Source organism: Fukomys damarensis, unplaced genomic scaffold (assembly GCF_012274545.1).
Source record: "Fukomys damarensis isolate Sample0158 unplaced genomic scaffold, DMR_v1.0_HiC HiC_scaffold_35, whole genome shotgun sequence".
In the NCBI taxonomy this organism is placed as follows: domain Eukaryota; kingdom Metazoa; phylum Chordata; class Mammalia; order Rodentia; family Bathyergidae; genus Fukomys; species Fukomys damarensis.
Window position 1 is genome coordinate 19,209,652 of NW_022900947.1, and position 26,959 is coordinate 19,236,610.

Consider the following 26,959-nt stretch of genomic DNA (forward strand, 5'->3'; position numbering starts at 1 on the left):
TCTGTGAAGTTATAGTGTTGGGATTTCAATTTGTATTGCACTGAATCTGTATAGCAGTTTTGGTAGTATGGCCATTTTCACTATGTTGATTCTTCCTACCCAGGAACAAGGGATATCTTTCTATTATATCCTCCTTGATCTCCTTTTTCAGAGTGCTATAGTTTTCAGTGTAGAGATCTTTTGCTTCTTTTGTTAGATTAATTCCCAGATACTTTATTTTTTGGGGTGCTATTGTGGAAGGAATTGTTTCCCTAATTTCTTTCAGTGAGTCTGTTATTTGTGTACAAGAAGGCTATTGATTTTTGGGTGTTGACCTTGTATCCAGCTACTCTGCTGAAAGTGTCAATTAAGTCAAGAAGTCTTTTGGTAGAGTTTTTTTGGGTCTTCTATGTAGAGTATCATATCATCAGCAAATAATGACAGTTTAACTTCTTCCTTTCCTATCTTTATTGCTTTAGTTTCTTTCTCTTGTTTAATTGCTATGGCTAATGTTTCCAGAACTATATCGAAGAGGAGTGGTGATAGTGGGCATCCTTGTCTTGTTCCTGATTTTAACGTGAAGATTTTCAGTTTTTGGCCATTTAATATGTTGGCTGTTGGTTTTCATAGATAGCCTTTATTAAGTTGAGACATAGACCATCTATTCCAATTTTTGCAGAGTTCTTTTCATGAATGGGTGTTGAATTTTGTCAAATGCTTTTTCTACATCTATCGAGAGGATCATGTGGTTCTTGTCCTTGACTTTGTTGATATAGTGTATTATATTTATTGATTTACCTATGTTGAACCATCCTTGCATCCCTGGAATAAATCCAACTTGGTCAGGATATATGATCTTGATGATCTTCTGTATTCTGTTTGCTAGTATCTTATTGAGGATTTTTGCATCTATATTCATTAAGGAGATTGGCCTGTAGTTCTCTTTTTTAGTTACATCTTTCCCAAGTTTGGGAATCAAAGTGATATTTGCTTCTTCCAGGAATGAATTTGGAAGTATTGCTTCTCTTTCAATTTCATTGAAAAGTCTGAAGAGTAATGGCAGTAGATCTTCTTTAAATGTCTTGTAAAACTCAGCAGTGAATCCATCAGGACCTGGGCTTTTCTTTGTTGGTAAGTTCTTAATTACATTTTCAATTTCACCGATTGTGATTGGGGTGTTAAAAATATTTTTATCTTCTTCGTTCAACTTTGGTAATTCATAAATATCTAGAAGTCTCCATTTCTTCTGTGTTTTCTGTTTATTAGAGTACAGGTTCTCATAGTATGTATTAATGATCCTCTGGATTTCTGTGGGATCTGTTGTCACTTTGCCTTTTTCATTCCTGATTGCATGAATCTGAGCCTTTTCTTTCATTTTTTTGATAAGGTTTGCTAAGGGTTTATCAATTTTATTTATTTCAAAAAACCAACTCTTCGACTCATTAATTTTTTGTATCATTTTCTTAGCTTCCATTGCATTGATTTCTACTCTAATCTGTATAATTTCTTGTTCGAGCTTTGGATTTTTCTTGTTCTTGTTTTTCTAGGAGTCTAAGAGTCATCGTTAGTTTGTTTATTTGAGCTTGCTCTGTTTTCCTAATGTGGGCATTCAGTGCTATGAATTTTCCACGTAGAACTGCTTTCATTGTGTTCCATAGATTCCTGTATGTTGTATTGGCATTTTTGTTTATTTGTAAAAACTGTCTGATTTCTTCTTTAATTTCCTCTGTGATCCATTGATTGTCCAGGAGAGTGTTGTTCAATTTCCATGTGTTTGTGAAGTTCCTACGGTTTCTTATGCTATTGATCTCCAGCTTTATTGCACTGATAATATACAGGGAATAACTTCATTTCTTTTGCATTTATTCAAACCTATTTTGTGAGCTAGTATGTGATCTATCTTGGAGAATGACCCATGTGCAGCTGAAGAAAAATGTATATTCTGACTTTGTGGGGTGGAACACTCTATAGACATCTAATAAGTCTATATGTTCAAAAGTTTGGTTCAGTTCTAGTATTTTATTGTTGATTTTTTTGCCTAGATGATCTGTATGTTTGTGATAGTGGGGTATTCAGATCCCTCACTACAATTGTATTAGTGGTTATTTGGTTTTTCATGTTACTTAATATTTGTTTTATATAGTTGGGGGCATTTATATTTGGTGCATATATGTTTATGATTGTCATTTCTTCCTCTTGGATTGTTCCCTTTACAAGGATGTAGTGGCCTTCTTTGTCTCTCTTAATGAGTTTTGGTTTGATGTTTGCTTTGTCTGCGAATAAGTTTGCTACCCCTGCTTTTTTCTGGGCTCCTGTTGCGTGGAGAATTGTTTTCCATCCTTTCACTTTCAGTCTATGGGCTTCTTTTTGCGCTAGGTGTGTTTCTTGTATACAACATATTGTTGGATTTTGCTTCTTAATCCATTCTGCCAGTGTATTTCTCTTGATTGGTGAATTGAGGCCATTGACATTGAATAGTTATAACTGATACGTACTGACTTATTATTGTCATGTTATTGTCCTTTTGTTGACTCTTTATTTTTTGTCCTCTCCTTTTAGTTTCTTGCCTTGGCTATTTGATTTGCTCTGTTGGGCCTCCTGGTGTGATCTTCGTTGTCTTTTTCTGGGATATTGTTTAAAATTCTTTGTAGTGCTGGTTTAGTATTCATGAAGTTTCTCAAGTGTTCTTTGTCATGGAAGTGTCTTATTTCTCCGTCCATTTTGAAAGAGTTTTGCAAGATACATCAGTCTTGGTTGTAGGTTGTTTTGTTTTAGCACTTGAAATACCTCACTCCAGGCTCTCCTTGACCTGAGGGTTTGTGTTGAAAAGTCTGCTGTGATTCTGATGGGCTTTCCTTTGCATGTGATTTGTTTCTTTTTTCTTACTGCTTGCAATATTTTGTTCTTCTGTTGGGTTTCTGGGATATTGATTATTATATGTCTAGGTGTAGATTTGTTTTTTTATCGTGGCTAATTGGTGTCCTATATGCCTCACTTATCTGTATGTGTAATTCTTCCCCTCTGTTTGGGAAGTTTTCTGCCATTAATTCTTTGAACAGCTTTTTTAGGTCATTTGCATTTTCTCCTGGTACTTCATGGATTCCTGTCAGTCTTATGTTTTTCTTCTTTGCATCATCTAGGAGTTGGATCGATTTCTCATGCTCCCTTACTGTTTTTAAGAGACCTCTCTTTTCATGGTCACTCTCTGCTATCCTGTCTTCTATATCTGAGATTCTATCTTCGCAATCTTTTATTCTGTTGTGTATGCTTTCAATAGAGTTTTTAATCTCCTGGATATCTGTTTGAATCTGTTTAATGGATTCCATTTCTTTCCTATTTTGGGTGTTCATTGTTTCCATTCCTTTCTTATTCTGGGCCTTCATGGTTTCTATTATGTTCCTAAACTCATCTATTTTTTTGTCAGTTTCTGTTCTGGAGTCTCGAATCATGTCTTTCATTTTGCTCACTATCTCTATGGTTATCTGGGAAATCATTTCTGTTTTGAATTTTTCTAGAGTGTGATTGATCAGTTTTGTTACTTCCTGTGCTGTGAGTTCTGAGTGTCCTGGAGGTTCACTGTCTGATTTTTCATCCTCCTTTGCCCTACTGTTTGCCATTGGTGGACTGGAAGTCTGTCTTTGTGGCTTGTTTTCTCATCTTTATTTTTGCTGTTGGGTTGCCCTTGATTCAATCTCTGGGTCGTTAAATCTTCCTGATATCATTGCGTCCCAGCCTTTGATTCTCTAATGACTTATAGATATTCTCATTTTTATAGTTGTGAAAACAATTCATCAAATCAATTCCTATCCTTTATCCCTATCGATACAATCAGGAACATAATAGGACCCATCATCACCCTTTATAGCCTGTCATGCCTCTGCAGAGTGAGTCCAAGGACTGGCTCAATCAGGATCTAATAGCTGCGGGGGGGTGCTCAGCGGTGCCCGCTAGGCTACCCTCCTGGTGCTGTGTCAGAGCCAATCAGTGGCACCTGCTGGAAACAGTGTGGCTCCAGAGGAGGCCCATAGTTTGTGCATGGGCCGTGCATGCAGAGGTGGCTCTGAGTCCAAGCCAGATGATGACGCAAAACTCCCCCACCTGGAACTGTGTTGGAGCCAATCATTGGTGCCCGCTGGAAATGGTGCAGCTCCAGAGGAGGCCCGTAGTTCAGGCCAGGCTGTGCAGCAGAGGTGGCTCTCAATATGAAAAAGATTTTAATGGCAAGAAACATACTGTAACTTGGAGAATGTTTTGAGGAGATGGCACTTTAAAATGTGAATTCCATGAGCATGTTCTAAAGATAAGTGAGGTACAGGTGTATCATCAAGTTCTTCCTGGCATAGTGAGTGTAGTTCCCACTTTTCACCTCCCCCTCCATTGCCATCACAGTAGCACAGATGAACCTACAGGTCAGCCATTTCCTGCTCCAGTATGACCATTTCTACTCGTGCTGGGTGGAGTGTGGCTGCTAATATTTACTTCTGTCCTAAACAATCCAACTATACTCTCTCCCCACTAAGCAGTCAGATGAAAGAGAAGGATGTGACTTGGTCACACCTCTAGTGACCTCTTGAGCTGACTGGGACATCTTTTTCCCTTAGAACTTGGTGCTCTCTCTGTTTATCATACAACTCAAAGCCCATGATTCTGGTTTCTTCTGCTCCTGCAACTTTCACAACTAAATTTTTAGTGTTCAGATACTAGATGGCAAAAGCAAAAGTTTTGGGGAAAAAGTAATTGGCTTTGAGGCTGTTGGACGAGTGAAGTGTCAAGTGACGTTCCAGGCTCTAAGTTCAATTAGGGTGTAGCCATTTCCTGAAATTTTCCACTAATGGCTTATATTTAGTCAACTGCCTTTTTAAAAACATTCATAGGCTGGGGGGCAAAAACAGAAAATGACTTTCTCACATTTCTGGAGGTTGAGAATTCAAGATGATGCCAGCACAGGGCTTCTGATGAGGATGCTGTGACTCAGGTGCCCACTTCACTGCATGCTCGCTGCAGTCTTAGGACCCCACTCTTATGAACTCATGAACATTTATTTCCTAAAGACTCTACAGTCACACCAAGCTGACCCTAAAATCTTTCAGGTAAAGTTTAAATGAATTAGATGTGTGTATCTGATAATGTTTCTGTTCCCTGCATTTTAAGTCCTGGTTGAGGTTTCTCAGTAGCCAATGAATGAACTTGGGCTGAGGGACACAGGATGTAGCTCCATGGTAGAATGTTTACCTAGCATGCATGAACCCCTGGCTTCCATTCCTAGCACCACCAAAAAAGATGGGGGAGGAAATTGATTTGACCGCTGGTGCAAACAGCTTCACAGCTGTTACAACCCTGCCAGCTAATAAGCCTATTTTAGAAAGAAACAGGATCACGATATTTAGAGAACTTGCTCAATATTATAGGTTAATTTCAGAGCTGGGATTTCAGATCGGGACTTGTGGTCTAAAGTCACTCTGCTAAGTCCTACACCACAGCTTCCAGAACAGTTAGGGATGATCCTAGGGTTGCCATGGAATAGTTCTGTGATGAGTTACATCTTTTCAGGGTAATTTATGGAGACTAGCTTTCCTGTTTCAGCCTTCACATTTTTCAGGTGAGAAAAACAGCACTAAAGAAGCTGAATAGCCCCACTGTGTGGGTTGAAAACTAAACTCAAAGGTCCTATCCAGCGGCCACATTTTTTGAGAGTAGACCTCTTGGCTACTGTTCTCAGTACCCACTGGCCAAGTCAAACACAGGAATATGTGTGTGTTACCCAATACCAGGGAGAATGATCTTGGGTATCTCCAAACACTCCTATCTTCCAGGAGGAGGTAATGGGACTTTGTCTGTAAACAGGTGTAATAGCAAGTTCTACCTTCAGTTTGGTCCTCATGTCCTGGACATCATGTTGGCTTTACGAAGACATAGACTCAGGACCAGAGTAAGAAATAATAACTTTGCACTCAAAAAAAATTATTTCTGCCACTTATTTGCCAGCTGTAATTGATTTATCATAGATGGCTGATTTGTAGTTCTCTACTTATTTGTCTTATTTGTTGGTGGGGGGAATGTGGCTGTAGGAGCTAGAAGAGAAGACACAGAAAAGGCTCTAAGCTGTGTTCCTAGCCTGTCCTTTATGTAACAGCCTCAAAACCCAGATAGTGGCTTTTCAGGGGCTGTTCAGTTTGCATCTTCCAGGATCAAAGTATCTGGTATTCTGGCCTGATTTTTGCTTGTTCTTTCAAAAAAGAAAAAAACAAAAAACGAGTGTTTCACATGTAATGCTACAAAGATTAAAAAACATACAATGTGATAAACATTATCAGATGCTTCAAAACATTTTCTCAGTTTAAGTTCTGTTGGTTAGGAACCTTGCATCACAGGGAGAGCCTGGTCGTGGTGTTAGGAGGCATTCCTTCTTTTCTATCCTCAATCTGCTTCTCAGGCTGCAATTTTGCAGGTAAAAGCAACTAGTCCTGTGAGCCTCGGTCCCTGGCCTGGTGCTGCTGCATGTTCAGAAGGGTTGTTGAAAGGATCCTCCAGGGACTCTGCTTTCTGTATTGAGAGGCCTGGGTTTTCAGCCAGTGGAGGGAGAGATAACTACCCAAAGAGGATGATGTGAATCACATAGGAGAAAAGATGGCAGGCAGCCACTGAAGACAGCTACAATCAATAGATTCTCTAACAAGTCACCTCTGTGCTCAGGGTTTTATGTGAAATGTTTCTTGCTTTTCAGAGTCCTATGAGCCAGGTTATGGGGCACTTGTAAAAAGCCTTTCAGCACCCCTAGAAATGCCACTTCTACAGCATGGGCCCCTAGAAGTCCTGACCTGTGTTCCTCCCCACTGTAGATGACAGTCAGGACCGCTGAGTGACATCCTGTAGGTTCTGCAGGACAGGGAACAAACCCGGGGAAGTGGAACTGGCTTGGTCTTGACAAGTGAGCCAAGACTCAAAGAGAAACTTACCGCATGGAGAGTGAAGCCAGAAGGAAAAAGGGAGCAGCCCCAGTGGCTGTCCCTTCCAAGGCTCTGTCTGGGTGTGTGGAGGGCTTGCCCATGAGTGTTCAGTAAGATTTCTGCCTCTGCCTTCTACACAGTGGAAGTGACTGTTTCCTCAATGAATGAATGTAGCTCCGCCACAGCCAGGCGCTTTAGGTGTATTCAGCAATAAACACGCAGCCTTACTTCCTGTGGAGAGACAAGGCGCAAAATACTGTGAGTTAAGGCACCAGACCACGAAAGGGCCAAGATCTAGTGTATAAAGTCTAGCAAAGGATCCTAGCAGCATCTATGGGTTCATCTGGGTGTCCATAGGTACTGGATATGTAATGTTCAGTATGAAAAGGTCACCTTCAGTGACTGCACACAGCACAGTGAGACTCCTCTCAATTTTTAGTAGCAAAGACCTAGTGATTCCCAGACAGAAGTGGGTGGGATTGACCAAAAGAGCCAAGAGCTGCTTCGATACCCTAAAAGTTATTATTTTTAACTAGTGTCCAGTTTCCAAATCACTGTATACCTACAGCTTTGAAATTAGCCTTACCATAAACTGTGTTTAACAAAACACAGTTAAGAGTTTTCTTTACACTAGTGAAAATTTCACATGCTTTACAGGGCTGTTAATGTGGCCTGTCTAAAACTCGCACTGTTCTCATGCATTATAGTCATGAGTGATGTGTCAGAAACCCAGAGCCTTAGCTGCCAAGACAAAATTGCTGCACCCCAAAATCAGAGGAGCTTCGAACAACTCTCAAGGTTTTATAACCTTTGGTTTGAACAAATACAAACCGCTTTAGTTTTTGTTGGGCTCATATACTCATGAGAGCAATTCTACAAATTCAGAAATACACCCTGGAAAAGCCTGAATCAGTGGCATCTTTGCTGAGACCCCACAGGCAGTCTCAGGGCCCATTCCGCCCGTGCCTGCACAGGAACCAGCAGCCCTGCCGCCAGAAGACTATGTCTTTTGCCCCCTTGTCTTCTGTGGCTGGAATCCTAGCAGAGACACCGCGTGAGTGCCTTGCTGGGATGGGATTGTAGATGCAATATGAGCAGAGAGAAGCAAAATCCCAGGGAACTAAGTGAATAGCCCAAAGTGATATTGTCTGAGAAGTTGTTGTGAATTTTTCACCCCTCTCAGTAATGAGGGGTTAGAAACACGTGTGTGTGCACATTCTTCCACACCACTGTCACAATCTGCACTGTGCTCTGGAAACCAGGAGTCTGCTTTTGGAGTGTGATGTTTTCTGTTACATGACTTAAACACTAGTCACGTGTGTATAAAAAGCCAAGCTTGGGGCACACTTGATTCTCTGGGAACCAACAAAAAGACTCAAGTTGGTGGTAGGTGCAAGAGCCCAGGGCAATATGAAGCTTTGCTTTTGCATTTGTTCCTTTCAACAGTTGTACTAAATACAAAGCTATTTTAAAAGGTTGCCCTCAAGAACTGCTCTTCCTGGGGCTTCTGCTCACTTCCTGACACAGTGGGCCACTCCTTTGTGTTTTGAACCGCCCCCCAAGGCTTCCTGGATGCTGAGCTCTCTCTGGCTGCTCTCTCCCAGTGGGCTTTACTGGTTCCTTCCTGCTTCTCCAACCTTTAGACTTCCAAAGCCCCAACACAACATCCCATCCTCTCTCTCCCACAGTTATATTCTCCAGTGGTGATCTCTCCCTGACTCACCTGCTAAGACACCATGCATATGAGAGTGACTCCCAAATTCAAGTTTCCTGCCCTGAGCTCTAGAATCAGATGTAACTGCTTACCTGACAGAAGAGAACAGGCACCCCTAACTTCTTTGTACAGCCAACGTGTAGTTTCTTTCTTCCACTCGCCTTGCCCAGCTAGGTGAGTGACATCTCCATTCTTCCAATTTCTAAGGGGGAAACCTTTGTATTACAAAAACAAACAAAAATATCTACCTGAGTTAGGCCACTTCTCAAGAGGAGAGATTTATGTGGGCCCACAGTACTGGCGGCTTTAGTCCATGAATAGTAAGTGGATCCTGGTGCTTTTGAGCTGGTGGTGAGGCAACACATTACAACAGGAGGAGGGCGGTGGTGGAGCACAGCTGGTCCCTACATGATTGGCGAACTACAGAGAGAAGAGAACTACAGAGAGAAGAGACGGGGTCCCACAGTGAACATACCCCCAGGGAACGGTGATCTCCCAACAGGTTCCAACTCCAAGTTGAACACCAAGCATCTAACAAAGCCTGAGAATATTCAATCTGAGTCACAGCAATCCTGGAAGCAAACTGGATTTGTTTCTTTCTCTCACCTTCCACATTCACCCCTCCGTAAAACTAGTCAAGGGCACCTTCAAACCGCGGTCAAACTCTGACCCTTCTCACCACCTCCCCCTTTTCCACAGTGGGCAGAGCTGCCATCAGCTGGCTCCCAGAACCCTCACAGGAGCCTTCTCACCGCCTGGCTTTCTTCCTCCTCCCTGAGAGCCTCTCTCAGAAGCCGGGTAATTCCTTAACAAGGTCCCTCTGCTGCTCCACACCCTCAGCTGGCTTCTCGTGTCCACGGGGTACTCTGTGTGCCCTCACCCTCTGCTGCACTCTTCTCACCTCTCGCCACCCACCCTCACCTTATGTGACTGGACCCTGACACACTGACTCCCAGATTCCGAAAACCCGCGAAACCAGCTCTCAGCTGTGGGTCTGTGTATCTGCTGCGCCCTGTGCCTGGTACACTCTCCTTCCAGCGTCCTGAGTCTGTGCCCTCACTCCGGCAGGTTATCCCCAGACCTCTTAGGCAAAATTGCATTCCTACTCTCCTAACTTTCTGTGCTCTAGGCCTGCTGCGGTTTTCTGCATAGCCTTTGTCGCCACCTTGTGACAGGCGGTTAGGGTGTGGAAAGCTGTCTAGGGAGGTAGGCGTGACCTGTTAAGTATAAAATTCCTGGACACATGCGCAGAGCAGTTTCCAAAGCCCTTCATGTGGACATCTCACAAGAACGTGAGCAGGTTTTTGTTTTGTTTTGTTTTGTTTTGTTTTTAGTACCTGGGATTGAACTCAGAACCTTGCACTTGCGAGACAGGCGGCAACACCACTGAGCTAAATCCCTGGCTTGAGCAGGTTTTTATAGGATGGCCAGACCTGATGTTAGCTAGAGCGGTTGGTGATACAAAAGTGACCGTCCACGCTGAGCATTTGCTTACCAAGGGCATCCAAGCTGGTTCCCAGTCCAGCTGCCAATTCCACAGCCTCATCACATGGTGGAACGTTTCTTCAGATCTATTTCATGTTCCTGCATTGGGAAGGGATGCCCAGAACCCAAGGAGAGAGTGTGATGGGTAAGGAAACAAAGTTCCCTGGACAGACTCACGTCTTGAACTTGACTTCAGAAATGGCAGATCTTACTTCTCAACAGGAGGGTTGAGTCCAGGCAGGTTCCTCTTGTCCACAAGGATCAACACGTGACTCTGATGCCTCCCTGTGGACCATAGTAGGGCTAGGTGTGGGAGACTGTAATACTGACTTATGCCCAAAGCAGGTCGTGAAGAGTTTACCTCACAATTGGCTTATTTATAGACGTGAGTCTGGCTGAAGCCTACATGCTGAGGTCAGAGTAACTCGCACCCAAATTCCACTCCCACAACTAAGACCTTTCGATAGTAGGACAATGTTCTAATTACTACCACGTATTTTGTCTAGTCTGTTCCTAATTCACGAATGTGCCTTTGATTGTACCAGCACTGGTCATCCTGGCACCCCACTTTCTCTCTACTTCTGTGTCTTACTGTATTTTTTTCTCCTATGGTATATACTGGGCAGGATACTGGAACCTGACTTCAGGGGTTACCAGTACTGAGTGTTGAGAAGGATTCCCAGGCTGCATCTGCATCTAACTGAAAACACTTTGAACCAATGAGTGATGCCTGGGCGATGGGAGCCAGATACTATCAGTAATCCTAATCCTAAAATGAAACCCTAGTAGTTACCCAATCATAGGCCTAAACCTAAACATAAATGCTTACCATAGCCCTAACCCTACACTAAACCTAGTGCTAAACTTAACACAAATCCTAACCATAAAAATAAACCTAAACCACAAATAAAACCTTACCCCAAGCTTACCATGAAGCATAACCCTGACAATTAACCTAAAGCCTAAGTATTACTGGAACCAACATCAGGCCCTAAACCTAAACCTAAACCTAGCCCTAACCTAATCTTGAAACACAAAACCTAAACATCACCCAAAATCCTAACTCAACCCTAGCACTAATCCTAGTCTTACCCTTAACAATAAACCTGATCCTAACCCTAAATGTGATCATTAAACATAACCCTAACCATTATCAAAACCTCACCATAAATCTGAACCCTAACCCTAATCCAACCCTAGGCCTAATCTCTAACTAGTACCATAACCTAAACCTAGCCTTAACACTACCCCTGTCCCTAAACCCAATCCCAAAACTAAGCTATAACCAAAATGCCAAACCAACACTAGCCCTAATCTGAACCACAACACAAACTCCAAAACTAAACTCCAATCCTTATCATAACAACTGCAGCCCTAACCCCAATCCTAAACCCTAATAGTTACCATAGCACAACCCTAACCTTAACTCTGGAACTGGTTAGGGCTGGGGTGAGGGCTAGGGTTAGGGTTAGAGTTTTAGGGTTAGGTTTAAGTCTCAGGCCAGGCCTCTGGCTGGGTTTAGGGTTCAAGTTAGGGCCAGGGTTAGGGTTAGCATTAGATTTAGTACTAGTGCTATGGATAAAATAGGGCTACCCGTAGAGACAGGGATAATGTTAGGTTAGGGTTAAGTTGAGGGCTAAGACTATGGTTAGTTTAAGTTTTGAGTCAGGGCTATTTCCAGGATTTGTTTGTGTTAGATTAAGTTTTAGATTGAGGATTTGTTTTAGTGTTAAGTTTAGAGTTAGAGCTAGCTAGTTAGAAGTAGTTAGGTTAAAGTTTAAGGCCTAAATTAGTGTTAGGGTTAGGTGTGTTGTTAGTTTTCAGGCTAGAGCTAGTGCGTGTGGGTACATTTAGTGTTAGGGTTTAGGTGTAATGGTAGTCTAAGATTTAGAGTTAGGATTTGGTTAGGGTTAGGGTTATGGTAGGATTAGATTTGTGTCTAGTACTTAGACTAAGTGAGGGTTAGGGTTAAGGCCAGGACTAGGGCTAAGGCTAGCATTTAGGGTCAAATGTTAGGGTTAGGGTAAGGGTTAGAAGTAGGATTAGGGCTTGATTTAGGACTTAGTTTATTGTTATGGTTATGTTTAGGGTTATGGCTAGTGTTTTTAGGTTAGGGTTTAGTTAGGTTTTCGGGTTAGGGCCATGGCTAGAAGTAGGTTTATATTTATGTCAGTGTTAGCCCCTAGGGTTAGGGCTAATGCTATGTTTAGGTTAGGGCTAGAGATAGGGTTATAGTTAAAAAAAATGGAAGTTTGCAGACTCTGGTGAGGGTTAGGATTAGGACTAGGGTTAGCTATAGGGCTAGTGCTAGGTATAGCTTTAGGGTTAGAGTTGGGGTTAACCTAGGGGTAAGGTAAGGTTCAAACTTAGGATTAGTGCAAGAGTTAGTGCTAGAGTTAGTGTGAGGGCTAAGGCTGGTGTTAGTGTGCAACCCATCAGGCTACCTGGAGCCATTTTTCTAAGCATGTCATCGGGTCCTTCAGTGCCTGCAGGCAGAAGCCATCCTGTGCAGGTGAGATAAGTCAGTGTTTGAGGTCACACAGGTGTGCAGGATCTCATGACTGGAAACCCAGGTAGGGAATGAGGGACCTGCATCAGTTGGTTCTCACACAGGCCAAGGTCAAACCAGAATAAATAATGAGAAAAAAATAAACAAATTTAAGAAAGAGTTTAAAAGCAAATGTTGACATTAACCAGAATATTCTTTTGACCCAAGAGGAGGACTGTATAGCCAAACCCAAACTAGAGAAAGGCTCAGCTTGTGGTCTGCCTCTGAGGGAAGGGAGTCCACAGAGATTAGCAATATCGATTCCTCATTTGTTTCTGAGTTAATCAAATACAGATTGATTATAAATTCACATCTGAGCAAGTGTGCCTTATTCCTTCATTTCCTGTTGGCCTGTCTGGAACATCTGGGCCATGGTCACAAGGTGTCGTGATAAGGTGGCTCGACCAGGACCTTTATCTCTGCTGCTTCCCAGGGTCACCAGGAGTCCACAAGTTGGGGCCTATGGCAGAGAGAGAAACTGTCACTTCTGAGGTGGGAGGCTGGCTCGGCACAGCGAGAGGCACAGCCCTAGGTCCTTCCTCTTCCCTGTATGTACATGGTGCAGGGTGAGAGGGCAGGGAGCAGCTCCCGGACCTTACCTGAAGTAGGGCAGGGGAGAGATATGGGAAGAGCTGGGGGTCAGAGGCCCCAGGGCAGGGCCACTCAGAGAGGGACTGTCACTGTGTTTTTGTTTTTGAAGTGCCTCTGTTAGGTGTTACAAGGTTAAAAAGTGACCTGCTAATCTCACTCCCTCGAGAAATGAAAACACAGCTCCCTGGAAGACTGGAGGGTGTTTACAGCAGCTGTGTTTATAATGTCCTCCATTTGGCTGGAAATAAGCCAAATGGCCATCAGCTGATAACAAAATAAGCAAACTGTGGCCTGTCCCTGTGGGGGATTGAACGGTGTCCTCCCCAGCCTGCCTCTGCCCCAGGTATATTTGGGGGCTGCCTCTTGGAAGCCATAAATGTGGTGCTTTATAGTAAAGGGGTTTTTGCAAATGCAGGTAGGGATCTCGAGGTCATCCTGGATTACCCGAGTGGATCATAACTCTAACGATGAATGTCCTCAAAAGAGACCCAGATGGAGAAGAGGGGGAGGCCATGTGGACACAGGGGTAGAGACTGGAGAATGGCAGCCACAGTCGGGGACATCTGGAGTCACCAGAAGCTGGAAGACATGAGGAACCAGTTCTCCCCTGGAGCCTCAGGAAGGATACTCAGCTGATACCTTGATTTCAAACTACTGGTCTTCAGGACTGAAGAGGAAATGTGCCCTGTGTGAAACCAGCAAATGCACGGTGACACATACCATGTATCGCCATGAAGCGGTGGGAGGGGCCAAACTACTGATGTGTGCACCAGTCACACTAGAGTACAGGGTGCTGAGCAAAAGAAGCCATGCACGAAAGGCAACACTCTGGGATCCCACTGCACGACTACAAACAGAAAACCTTTGGACAGGCAGCAGAGGCAGTGACCAGCGTCACAATATGCCCTGTCACAGGCCATTGGGCATGGCTGTGGGCTCTGGCTGGGGACTCCCACCTTGGAGAGTCCTGCCTCAGACCAACCTTATGACCTCATCCAGAAGACCGCCTGAAAACCAGGACAGGAGGCCCAGCCACCCTCCTCTCCAGGGTTTATGGGTTTCCACTGGCCTGTCTGGACCAGGCCATCTGTGCAGAGTTGCTCCTCAGGTGGGACCTCTGGTCTCAGCTTTGGCCTAGCTCTGGACTTGGCCTGTGCGTGTGGCTTTGCATTCATCTGTGTGCTCTTCCCACTGGGTCTCTGGAGGCTGAATCCATCTGCAGCCAGTGCCCATGGTCCTCACAGAGTCTTTGAAAGAAACCCCAACCTCTCTCCCTCCCCAGGGCACCTCTTCCTTTCTCACTCCTGTCATCACCCTCCCTCTGTTTGTATTTTCCAAAAGACTTCAATGGTGGGTTTTCTCCATCCAACCTCAGTCACTAAGACTTTTCTGGGGCCAAACAAAATGTCAAGTTTGGGGAGCAGGAGCCAAAATTCTGAGATGGGTCCTCTGGGAGAGGGGAACCTCCTGCCATCCTTTGGCTCCTAGGGACACAGCAGGGCTTCATGGCCCACGACTGAGTGCACAGTGGCACCCTGAGGGACAGTGCCTGGACTGCAGGGTCTTCCCTGTGCCCTCACCTGGGCCAGTCCACAGATAGTCAGTCCCTCCTTCGCTGTGTCAGCCCAGCTACTCACAGATGACATGGGCTGATGGCAGGATCGAAGCATCCGTCTGTGGGTCTGTGGTTGGGCACTCATTGTTGCCACCCTTTGCCCAGAGTCTCCCCTAATCTGAGGCATTGCCACACAGGATCTCATGTCCTGGACGGTGGTGCTGGCAGTGGTCCTGTGGGCAGGGAGATCAGCAAACTGATACCTGGTTCCAGAGAGAACCAATCGCTGCCTTTCAAGGGTAAAGTATTCTGAGGAAGCCAACCGGTCAGCAAAGTCCCTCTTCTCAGCTGGGGCTTTCTTTTCTTTTCTTTCTTTCTTTCTTTCTTTCCTTCCTTCCTTCCTTCCTTCCTTCCTTCCTTCCTTCTTTCTTTTCTTTCTTTCTTTCTTTCTTTCTTTCTTTCTTTCTTTCTTTCTTTCTTTCTTTCTTTCTTTCTTTCTTTCTTTCTTTCTTTCTTTCTTTCTTTCTTTCTTTCCTTCTTTCTTTCTTTTCTTTCTCATTGTCCTGGAGATTGAACCCAGGGCCTTTGCACTGACCTACAGCCCAGACATTTAAAAAATTTTGAAACAGGTCTCACTGACTTGCTAAATTGCACAGGCTGGATTTGAACTTGTGATGTTGCTCCCTCAGCCTACCAGAGTGCTAGGATTACAAGCATGTACCACTGCTCCCTGTGCAACCTCTGGTTCTTAGAACCACTCCCGGTGCCAGTGGTCTTGACCTGGCTGCACCTGAGTCCCAAAGCCTGAGATAATGGCTCCTAGGCTGATAGTTTATTTTGGGAAATGATCCCAAGAAATAGTGGCGGGAGACCAGGAATAGTGTACAAAGGAAGGCGATCAGGCTGATCACTGCTGTGGCAACTGGGGTCCCCTCCATTGGGAACCCCATCTGAGCCTTGCGGTACTCCTCGAGAACGTCCTGCTGAAGAGCTGGGAGATGGCAATATTTTGGGATTCCCTGTGGGGTGTCCACTCCCTGACCTCCACAGTTTGCAAAAACTGTTTGAACAGCTGAGGGGGTCCCTGCGGCATCTCATGAGGTGAGGTGAGGCGCTGTCCCATCGCACCTGCGCAGATGCTGCTGGCAAAGGAAAGGAAAGACTGAGGGTGAGGAAGCTTACAGAACCGGGGCTCGGCCCGCGAGGGTATGGGCCGCGGTGCCCAGATATTTTCATTAAGTTTAAAAACAATTTGTGGAGGGAGGAGCAGGGAAGGTGGAATGAACAGAATTAAGACGTGCTTTGGAAAGGCACCCCCGCAACCCTCGCATGTACTTGTTATATTCTGCAAACAAGTACCAATAAAAAATTTTAAAGAACAATTTGTAGGTTAGATTTTCTCACCGGAGTAGGATTTTTGGATGTGTCTGACGATTACCAAGGAACAGTGACCACTTATAAGTTAAATGTATAAAATAGACTATAAAAATCTTCTTGGGGGGCTGGGGATTTGGCTCAGTGGTTCCTTCGCCTGCCTCACAAGCGCAAAGGCCTGAGTTCGATCCAGGGTACCCCCCAAAAAAATTCTCTTGATTTTTTTGAACTACAAAACTGTATTTTGTGTAGGATATGGGTATTTCATAAGCATGTGATAGAGTACAGGTGCCGGGACCAAGGCCTAAATTTCGAACGGTTCGAACCTGAGGGAGTGAAAAACGCATTTGTGAGTCTGCTCTGGTCACGAGCTGGCTGCGCTGTTGACTCACATCCTGAGCATTTCTGCCTCTGCTTGTGGCCTCTGCCCGTGGCCTTCTCTTTCCGTGGCCATCATCCTGCCCAAGCCTCTGGCTCTTCTTGATTACCATCCCCACTCTGATTTTCCACACAAGGCGCTGGGCTGTTCTGAAAGAAAAAACAGCACCACCTTTTTCTCCTAAATCCCCCTCCCCATCACTAGACTGTCAGTGCTCTAGTGTGAACGACAAACATGCTCAAGCAATCCTAGGAAGTTCTGCAGGCCAGGTCCCAGCTCACCTCTCCCACCTCCTCTCTCCTCCTTCCCACTTTCTCTGCACCTCCCACCTCCTCTGTCCAGTCCTCACCACCATGCTCTGTGCCCTGGAGCAGCCCTGGAGCCTCCTCTTGTCTCTTCTTTCTGCCTGCAAGGCCTTTCCCTGCGGGGGGGGGGGGGGGGGGGAGGGCAGAGAGAGCCTCTTTTATGGGAATGGGCAGTTTACTTGGGAGAAAAATATCTTGGTTCATCTTTTTCAAATCCTTAGCACCCAAAAGAGTGAGCACCCTTAGCCCTTGGTTAGTGTTCAGCTCAGAATCAGTTCGGGGGGGGGGGGGGGAGTGGGGAGGGCAGAGAGAGCCTCTTATATGGGAATGAGCAGTTTACTTGGGAGAAAAATATCTTGGTTCATCTTTTTCAAATCCTTAGCACCCAAAAGAGTGAGCACCCTTAGCCCTTGGTTAGTGTTCAGCTCAGAATCAGTGCAATGGCAAAGAAGGGAACGAAGGAATGAGTGAACAGATGCAATGTGCAATACTCCTTCCCACCCTTGGCGGTATAGCTGAGGACTAAGTACAGGGATTACTGAGTGGAAAGGCCCTAGACCGGCAAACTGCTGATTTCACACTTGGCAATGATGATGATACAGAACCCGGACTTCAAGGAATTGGATGATTAGAGTACATGTGTCTCAGGTGGGGAGGAATTTAAACTGACAGATCAAGTGTGACTTTCCTGATAGTCCGAGAACACACACACACACACACACACACACACACACACACACACACACACTTCATTGGGGACCCACAGAGACACACACACTGTAGGACTTTACCAGCTCTTCTGAAAGCTTCTCTTCTACATGAATCCATAGCTGAAAGGAAAACCACCATACCTGAGTGTAGACAGTATCTGTGAAAGCTCTACATGTCATGACAGGATGAGTTTGCAGAGTGGTGAGCAGTGTGGGAGGGCACACTGGGAGAGGGGCAGGGTTCACTGGTGATCCTTGCCAGTGAGACGTTGTCCAAGGGGCACCTGCCAAATCACACACACACACACACACACACACACACACACTCACGCACATACACACAGCCCTCTTTGTTGGAGAGCAGGTAGATAGACCTCCTGGGAAATTCAATTGAGCAGCAGCCATGACTGCCAATGTTTTCCAAATCGCTATGTTTGGGTTTGAGCCCTGTCAGATTTTCAATTTTTCAGTTTGCTTCTTCTCAGACTTACAGACTAAGGAGGAATAGTCATAAAACCCAGTGTGGACAGTAGTACCATCAGCTGGGGTCGAACATAATTTATTGATTGGAAATTTTCTGAGCTCCTCTTTAAGCTTGAGGAATACTATTAATCCCAAAAAGAGCTGTGTGTTCATTCTTTTGTAAAAATAGGATACTGTCAAGTCTTTAGAGTAGATTATGTTTCCATAGTCCTCTGGGAACATTTCACACAGGTTTAGCTAAAATCTGAACACACACAGGTAAAGCCAATGCCAAGTGTTGGACAGTAGATGGCAGCAAGTTTGAATTTGCCTGGGAAAGATTTTCTTACTTGATTCAACACAGCATTCAAGTCAGCTCCAGTATAAAAAATACTTGAAGAGCTTTGGATAAACACATGCGTAAAAGTGTGCCCACCCATCCTCATCAGAATGGGTACCTTTATGAAGTCCCGCATACCTCCAGGCTTTATGGTGTTCAGTAAGCAATGTGCACCGAATGCCCACTTCTATGGTGTTCACAAGTGTCCCCCAAAGGCCCATCGGTTGAAGGCTTGGTCCCAGCCTGTGGTGCCATTGAGGAGTGGCAGTACCTTTAAGAGTGGACCCTAGTGGGAGGAAGTGAGGTCACTGGGTGTCCTTGAGGAGTTGTTGGAACTTTGGCCCCATATTGCTTTTGTTTCCTGGCAAGGTGAGGGGAACATTTTCCTGTGTCACATCTCCTGCCATTATATACTGTGCTCCCCCTGGCCCAGAGCAACGGGGCCAAGCAACCGGGCATGGAAGCCATGAGCCAATATAAACTTTTCCCTGTATTCAGTTGACTATCGCAGGGATTTTGTTGCAGTGACAGAAAGCTGACTGATGCCCCCACTTTGTGCCAGGTGGGACAGTCCTGGCAGACTGTTGACGCCGTGAAGAAAGTTCCCTGTTAGCCCCATCACTTAGTATCATCGGGGCAAGGTCTGCAATGATACTTTTAAAGGGGGAGCACTGAGGAGCGAAGCAAAGTGTTACAGAGACCTAGGAAAGGTGGTCTTAGTCCCGTTCCCCCAGCCACCCCGACCAGGGACAGGCGCCGGGAATGAAAAGCAAGCTCTGTAACTCACTACAGTGACTGTTGCGTCAACTAAGAGAAGAAAACTCAGCTTTCAGAAGGTCGCATCATAGAACAAAAAACACATTTTTATGCCATCCTGAGCTCACAGTAGACTAACAGGTCTTGATGGGGCTGGCAAATGCTTGGCAGTTGGGGAAGAATTTATCCTGGCTGATACCTGTACCTTCAGAGGTTGCTCAGGAGGAACCGAAAGGAAGCCTTCCACAATCAGGATCCTGCTCCGCTGTGTTTCTCTCACACAGCTGCTGGGCAGGAGGACTGCACAGGAGAGAGGGCAGCTCTGCAGGGAGCAGGGACCCAGGTCCGTGAATGGCAAGGCCCCCGGCTGTCTGGCGTCTGATGCTGTTGGACCTTCCCAAGCCCAGCTGATAGATCTTAGCCAGACTTGTGATGGGGTGGCTGTCAGCTCATCAGAACAGTTGGGAGTGGCCAGTGCCCGAGGGATGGTGGGGCTATTGCCAGCAATTTGTGACTCTTAGGCCCCAAGGGCCAGAGAGTAGAGGGCTGGGGTTCAAGGATTGAGGACAATACAAAAGCCACTGGGCCTGGAAGAGATCAGGCACAGCCTATCCCAACTTTCTTTCTGATGATCAGAATCCCCTGGAGATGTGAGATGAGCTGATACCTAACCAGAGCAGCAGCTGTCTCCCCCAACATACTGCTCTGGTGGGGCTGTAACTGAGCCTGAGTTTACTTCCAATAAATTCCCACCTCTGCCTCGGGAGCTGATCCTTTGACCACAGTATGAATAACAGGGACTTGGGTTGCCTCTCAACTTTAGATTCTGTGGTGCAATGTATTCCTGGAGTGGCTATGATTTTGCGTGGAGCTGAAATCTGCTGAACAGTCAGCAGATGAAGGACTTGGGATTCAAGCCAACTTCAGACTGGTTCAATGCTCATCAGCTAATTACTTAACTAATGAAGTGATCCGAAGAGAATTAGCAAAGAAATTTATGAACTAAACACCATACTAAGTATTAGGGTCATAGGGTAATGAGGTGAGAGGTGCTGGTCCTCATGCAGTGTCTGGTTCAGCAAGAAGGGTGGAGACTAAACAAGGTGACACCACAGTGAAGGGTCCTAGGCCCAACATTTCTCACAATATCCCTTGCTGCCACCTGGTCCACGGCCTCTTGGTCTTTTGCCAGTAGGACTGTAATGATCATCTTGTCCTGAGTCTGGAACACTTTCCTAGACCTTTTCAGGGATGGCCATTCCTGGTACCTAGGCCTCAGCTTCTCCCTCTTATCAGCTGTGTGGTGCAGGGGATGTTACCTAACTTCTGTGTGCATCTCCTTTCTCATGTGTAAAAGAGGAGGCAAGAGTCCCCATCCCTTAGGATTGCTGTGAGGATTAAATGAATTAAGTTCACAGAGTGCACAGAAAGCATCTGTCAGAGAGAAGGCTGCACCGAGACTCTATGTTGCTCTTCCTTGACACTTTTACCCATTCTGAACACAGCCCCCTTTATCCAAATGAGTTCAATTGTCATATAATACCACCAGTTTTATCTTTCACCTGGTCCTTGTTATCAGACCACCCATGTTTTGACTTGTATTTCTCTGTCTTCACCTCCAGCGTCCTTGTCCCATGCTGTGTGTGTCCCCAGCTCCTGGAGCCAAGCCAGCACAGGGAGCTTCTAATGACTATTTTTAAGGGAAAGCAACAAATGAACACAAGAGGTTGAGGGTGACAGGGAAGAATTTATCAACTGAGTGATGCTCTCTAGCCAAGGCTAGGCTGTCATGGATGGATGCCTTCCACAGTGCATGTTAGTGACCCCACTGTGTCCTGCACCCCAAAACAAAAGTTGCTGCCATTAAGAACAGTTGATGGAAAGAAATGGATGGGCTCTGTTGACCTGTGCTGACCTCTTCCTTGAGCAGTTTGAGTCTTCCTGGAAAATCATCAGAGGCTTTCAGTTCAGAAGTCAAAACTTGAAGAACATCTAGTTACTCAAGGCTAAAGCTGACAGTCTGCCTTGGATCATTCTGGTCTGTGTCATACCTTTGACATTTTATTTAAACACAAGCTTCTTTATTTAATAAACAGAAGGGTCTAGATTCTTCAGAGCCTTCTACCAATATTAATCATCTCCCTGAACTCACTCTAGTGGTTGGACCAGGGAATCTGGGGCCAAACCTGGAGGGAAGCAAGGGTGGGGAGCAGAAGTCCTCACACACCAGCTAAAAATGCCACCATTCCCTCATCTTTCACTGAACAAACCAGAGGATGAGATAGATGCATGACTTTTGCAGAATCATTTTTTTTCAGGATTTTGAAGTTTCCTAAAATATGCTGGGGTCTGCTATGAGTGTGACATCAAGAGACCTAGACAAGATGTCCTTTGCCTATAAATGCCATTCTCATCTGCTTGTTAATTGATGAGAATAGCAAAGTCTTTCTTTGTGGCAAGAGACAAGTAACTTGGAAAATGCTTATGTTTGGAAAAGTCTGAAGAAATTCAGTCTAAGAGTTAAGGGTTTCTCCAAGACCTTTAGGTCGAAAGGTTTTCATAGGGAGAAGGCAGAGGAATAAGCATGGGAGGGACATAGAAAGAGATGTAACCAAGAAGCAAGGAAGGGGCCATGCATCAGTCAGCTATGCTGCATAACAAATTATCCAAACTTGGTGATATACATTAAATGTGAGTTTCTCCATCAGATGTCCATTAATCAACTTGAGTTCAGCTATCAGTGCAAGGCTGTGTTGAGGTCAAGTCCAGTTGCGGATGAGGGCCAGACTTGCTCCATGATCCTCTCATCCTTCTTGACCAACTGAAAACTGAGGTGTGAGTGGAAGCAATGTCTCTTTAGCCAGACCCTCAAAACTTGCCCACTGTCACTTCCATCCCCATTCTTTTGATTGAGGCAAATCACAGTCAATTTATCTATAGAGCAGAAAAATATACGCTTCTCACAGGAATGGCAGTGTTGGTATCTAGGGAAATCATATTTGCTGAACAATAAATACCTCATCTTCCACAGGCAGCCTGAGGGTCCAAGGCACTCTTCTTACTGCAGTACTTCCTTTGCACTCTCTTGGGTCCCTTATGGAGTTAGGACAGTGAGTCTCTTTAGGGCTCAGAGTCTATAGATCACGTTCTCCCCCTATTCCTTACTCTTTCTTCTTAAACCATAATTTTTTTGTGCAAAGGGCTCCCTCTCCTAATTGCACCTCCAATTTCACTGGCAACTTCAGGACATCAGCACGACTTACTCTGTTTCATGAGTTAAGATATCAGAACCCATTTTCTTTTCTTGGGCTTTTAAATTTTGGGCATGGATACTGGAGTCAACGCATCTCTCTCCATACAAGTGCCAGGACATCTGACCATCTCAAATATCCCCTCAAACAAGGGCTCAGGGGCCAGGAGCTAGAGTTTCAGAATCCCCATAATGAGATTACTTTCCCACAGGAAACTCAATAATAAGGGTTATTTTTATAGTTAGTAAATGAGTTTTGTTATTGCTGAGCTAAAAATAGACACTGGAGGATCAAAATGGACAACAGTGAAACCTCAACTCTTTTGCCTGTTTGCTATGCCGTGCACATGTGCAAGTCTCTCAGCTTTGGCTTTATCGTGTAATCTAGTCATTCACGTGTGAACACGAGTGTAAAGAACAGAAGTGGGAAGCAAGGGCCATGATGGGTGGGGAGACTCAGCAGCGGTTTTGTGCTTCCTTGATTGGTTCTAGTTACCAATCACAATGGCCAAGGGCAGTGAGCCTCTCTTACCAGTCAATGCTATTTCTCTTCGTCTACTTTTACCAGGGAATCCCAGTACCATTGGTTTGGCCCAGAGAAGTATTTATATTAAGAGAGATCTATTCTTCCCAAGGCCTGGGTGATGAAGCAAATGGGAGCTTTGAATGGCAAATGTCAAGCTATTGTGTCCATGTGCAACTTGAGATCTACTTTCCTTGTATTGACACCGATGTAGGCTGCATCTGTCTCTGCAGCTGGCCTCCCCATAGGCTCAGGATGCCCATGGAACCATTCCAACATCAGTTGTCTCTTAGCTGGCATTTTGTCCCCAATGCTCAACAACTTAGCCTTCTTCTAAAAGGCCTAGTAGATGCATGCATCCCTGGGGTATAAGTTCCTGCTCTGCTCTTGCTGGCTACTGGACTTTGGGCAGAGTCTTTGATCTCTTAAAATCTCAACCACAAAATAATGCCACCCCACCCCCAGGAACTGAGAGGTCAGGGAGGAAGTGGACACAGTGGAAATTGTGTTTTCTGACCAGGGGCTGTGTGCAGTTCATGGAGTCAGATATCCTCACACTGAATGCCTCATGTGTGCAGTGATTTGGGCTTATTTCACAGAAAACTCAGAAATTTAGACTTGAATTTTTTTGACTGGGGATCAAATTTAGGACCTTTCACTTTGTGCAGCAGGTGACAGAATCACTGAGCTAAATCCCCAGCTAGACTGGAATTTTTAAAAAGTGGTTATGGGTTAAACTGTGTCTCCAAAATCCATGTATTGAAGTCTTAACTCCTCAGTACTTCAGAATGCAACCTAATTTGAAAATATAGTCACTCAGATTTTTTTTTTTTTTTTTTTTTTTTTTTTTGGTACTGGGAATCCAACTCGAGTCCTTGTGCTTGAGAGATAGGTGACAAAACAACTGAGCTAAATCCCAGGTCCTAGTAATTTTTATTTTTCATTTATTTATTATTATTATTATTTTTTTGGTACCAGGAATCAAACTCGGGTCCTTGTACTTGTGAGGCAGGTGTCGGCACCCCTGAGCTAAATCCCAGGCCCCTACTCAGATGCAATTAGTTAGGATAAGGTCATTAGGGTGGCCCTAACCTAGTACAATAGGGTCTTTTTGAACATTCGGACACAGAAACAGGCTGTGAAAGAACAGCACATGTAGCCAGAAGCAGCAGGGGAAGATGCTTCTACAAATCAAGAGCTAGCTACAAAGATGGCTGGCCACCACCAGAGGTGAGGAGTGGACTGAAGGGGCCCTCCCAGCCCTCAGAAGGAGCCAAGTCCACTGACTCTTTCATCTCAGCCTCCAGGACTTCCAGATAATACATTTCTGCTCTTTAAGCCATCCAGTCTGTGGTCCTTGGTTACAGTAGCCCTAGTGATCCCCCTCAGTCATTAAGATTCTAAAGGGCTGGTGTGTCCCTCCCTGGCCATCTGCATGCCAAAAGGGTCAGGGTCCATGGCCACCCTAGAGCAGTGACCATGAGAGGAAGCATATTGTGCTCATTGCCTAAACCAATGGTTAGAAACAATATTTAAGGAAGTCTTAGAGCACCAAAAATGCCCCTAGGGCAGACAAGGGATGTGTTATCTGAGTGGATCTATTTTATCTTCAAATCCTTATACCTTCTGCTAGTACTGGCTCCTTGCCCGAAGCCTCTTGTGTTTGTACGGGTGTCTCAACTCCCAAAACTCAGAACCTTGATTTGCCTTCATTGTCCTTGTCTAATATTAGACCCATGGACCCTGTTCTTTTCTAGCGTCTGCCATCTTGACAGTGGGGAAAAGTGTGGTAAATAGAATAGTGGCCCCCAAAGATGTCCCCATCCTAATCCTTAATGGTACTCGTGAGCATGGTACCATTATCCAGGGGAGTTGATGTGTTCACCAGAGCCCTTACAAAAGGGAGGCAGGAGAGAAAGAGTCAGAGCAGGAGAGGGATAGTGAAGGGGTGAGGGATGTGAGATGTGAAGAGGCTACACTGCTGGCCTTCAAGATGGAGGACGAGGAGGTCAGGAGCCAAGGAACACAGGCAATCTGAAGAACCCAGAAAAGGGGGATAGGTTTTCTCCCAGAAGTTCCCAAAGGACACAGTCCTCACACCTTGATTTGTATCCCAGTGAGACTCACATCAGACTTCTGACTTTCAAAACTCTGTCGTAACAAATCTGTGTTGGTTTAAGCCAAAAATTGGTGGTAATCCATAACAGCCGCAGTAGGAAACTGAAACAGTTGCGATTCTTGAGTTGGCTGCCATTGAGGGGCTATGGGGCTGGGAAGGTGGCAGACCCACTGCCCAGAGGTGCTCCTTTCCTTCTTCCCCAACTGTGGTTCAGCATGTATTTAGTGACCAACCATTCATGCCCTCCATGTGCGTAGCCCTCCCTGAAGCATCTCTAATCTACTTGATTTCTCCTCTCCATCCTTCTTCCTCACTGCCCAGTGCCCGTGCACATTTAGCAAATAAAAATCCACTCCCCGGGACATATTTCCATATCTGAAACTTGAACTGAAGTGGGATTTTGTGTTTTATCTAGCAACCCCATACCTGGACAGCACTCAGAGAAACAACCTGCTTGTTTAGGTCCTGGGACCCAGTGTCTCCACCCTGACCACTGTGTTCTTGCCTCCCCTTCTTGTTCATTTGCCCCAACTGGCTGTTTTGTTGTTGGAGCTGTGTTTCTGTCCCTGATGGATGTCACTGAGATTAGAGAACAGGCGAAGAAAGACAGAGGCACTGAGGGAGATGGAATCTAGGAACAGAAGTGAGTCTTCACCCATCTCCTGGGATCTGGCTGGAAGAGGCATTGCTGAGGAGCTGCCTTCTGTGACCTTAGGAATAACAATGGTCTTCTGAGCCCTGCACCCCAAATACAGCCACATTCTAAGGTTTTGGGGCTTATGAATTCAACTTGTGAATTTTAGGGGGACACATTTCAGACTGTAACAAGAGGCCTCCTGGACATACTGTCCCAGTGTCTCCCCAGAGCTCAGAGTTGTTACCTGTGGGAGAGGGGTTCATGGGGCTCCTTCCCCTCCATGTGGTAAGTATGGGTGTCTAAGCTACTAACTGAGGTTCTAAAACAGGAGGGTCTGGGGAAAAGGTTCCCTGGTTACTGATATGTTGAGCTGATATCATAGAAGTCTCAATGAGAAGAGCCTTCTAGAAACTTCCATCAGGGCTGAGGTGTCAAAAAGGCAGGAGGTTGGGACAGACCCAGGTCAGAGGTAATTAATCCTCCCAGGGAAGGTTTGGCAACTAGGAAATCACCATCCTTAGTGCAGTGGTAAAGCACATTCTGGGGCCTTAATTTTTCAACAGAAAGATTGGAAAACTTCAGTCACCTACATGACTTTGAGGTCTCCTGTGATAGCTGCCAGGACAAGGCATCCTGGGGAAGGGTGACTCCTGCTGGGGGCAAGGATCCCTCATGGCTGCTGCTGCTGCTGCTGAGAACGTTGCCCAGGCCTCCAGCCAGCAAGCACCAGGCCAAGGCATCTCTGGCAGGAACCCACACAGGGAGCCTCGTAGTAATGCCAGGAGGAACCTGAATGATACATGAGGGTGTTGGTAATTGAGAGTGTAATGGAAGGTGGACTGTCCATGCCACAGAGTCAAGGGCACAGTAAGCCTGGAAATTAAGGTCCTAAACTTTCAAAGGAGGCCAAGCCAACTTGAAATCATTGCTAGTCCTGAAAAAGGCTATTGTAGGCCCTAGCACCACAGATTGTTAGTCCTGAAGTGCATTCAAGTGAGTGGTTTTCAAACCATATTCTATAGAACCCAACATGTCCTATCAGAATTTTGAGGAAGGATCTTGAAGCCTTACTCCTTCACCCAAAGAAATTGCAACAACTCTTTCCCATTTTAGACTTCCATATAGAAATGTTCAGGGGGGAAAAAAAACCAAAGATTTTTCTGTATGAAAATTTGAAAATGGGCCGGGGATTTAGCTCAGTGGTTTGGTGGCCTGCCTTGCAAATGCAAGGACCCGAGTTCAATCCCTGGTACAAAAAAAAAAAAAAAAAAAAAAAAAAAAAAAA

The 26,959-nt window shown here is 45.2% G+C and overlaps 1 long non-coding RNA gene across 1 annotated transcript; it reads right to left on the bottom strand.

Annotated features, from left to right (window-relative positions):
* Positions 1-16,530: 16,530 nt before the first annotated feature.
* Positions 16,531-17,765, bottom strand: LOC104851306. The gene is made up of 3 exons (XR_777174.2): positions 17,729-17,765; positions 16,922-16,993; positions 16,531-16,721 (listed from the first exon to the last, which is right to left on the bottom strand). It is a non-coding gene; the product is annotated as an uncharacterized LOC104851306 (long non-coding RNA).
* Positions 17,766-26,959: the final 9,194 nt, after the last annotated feature.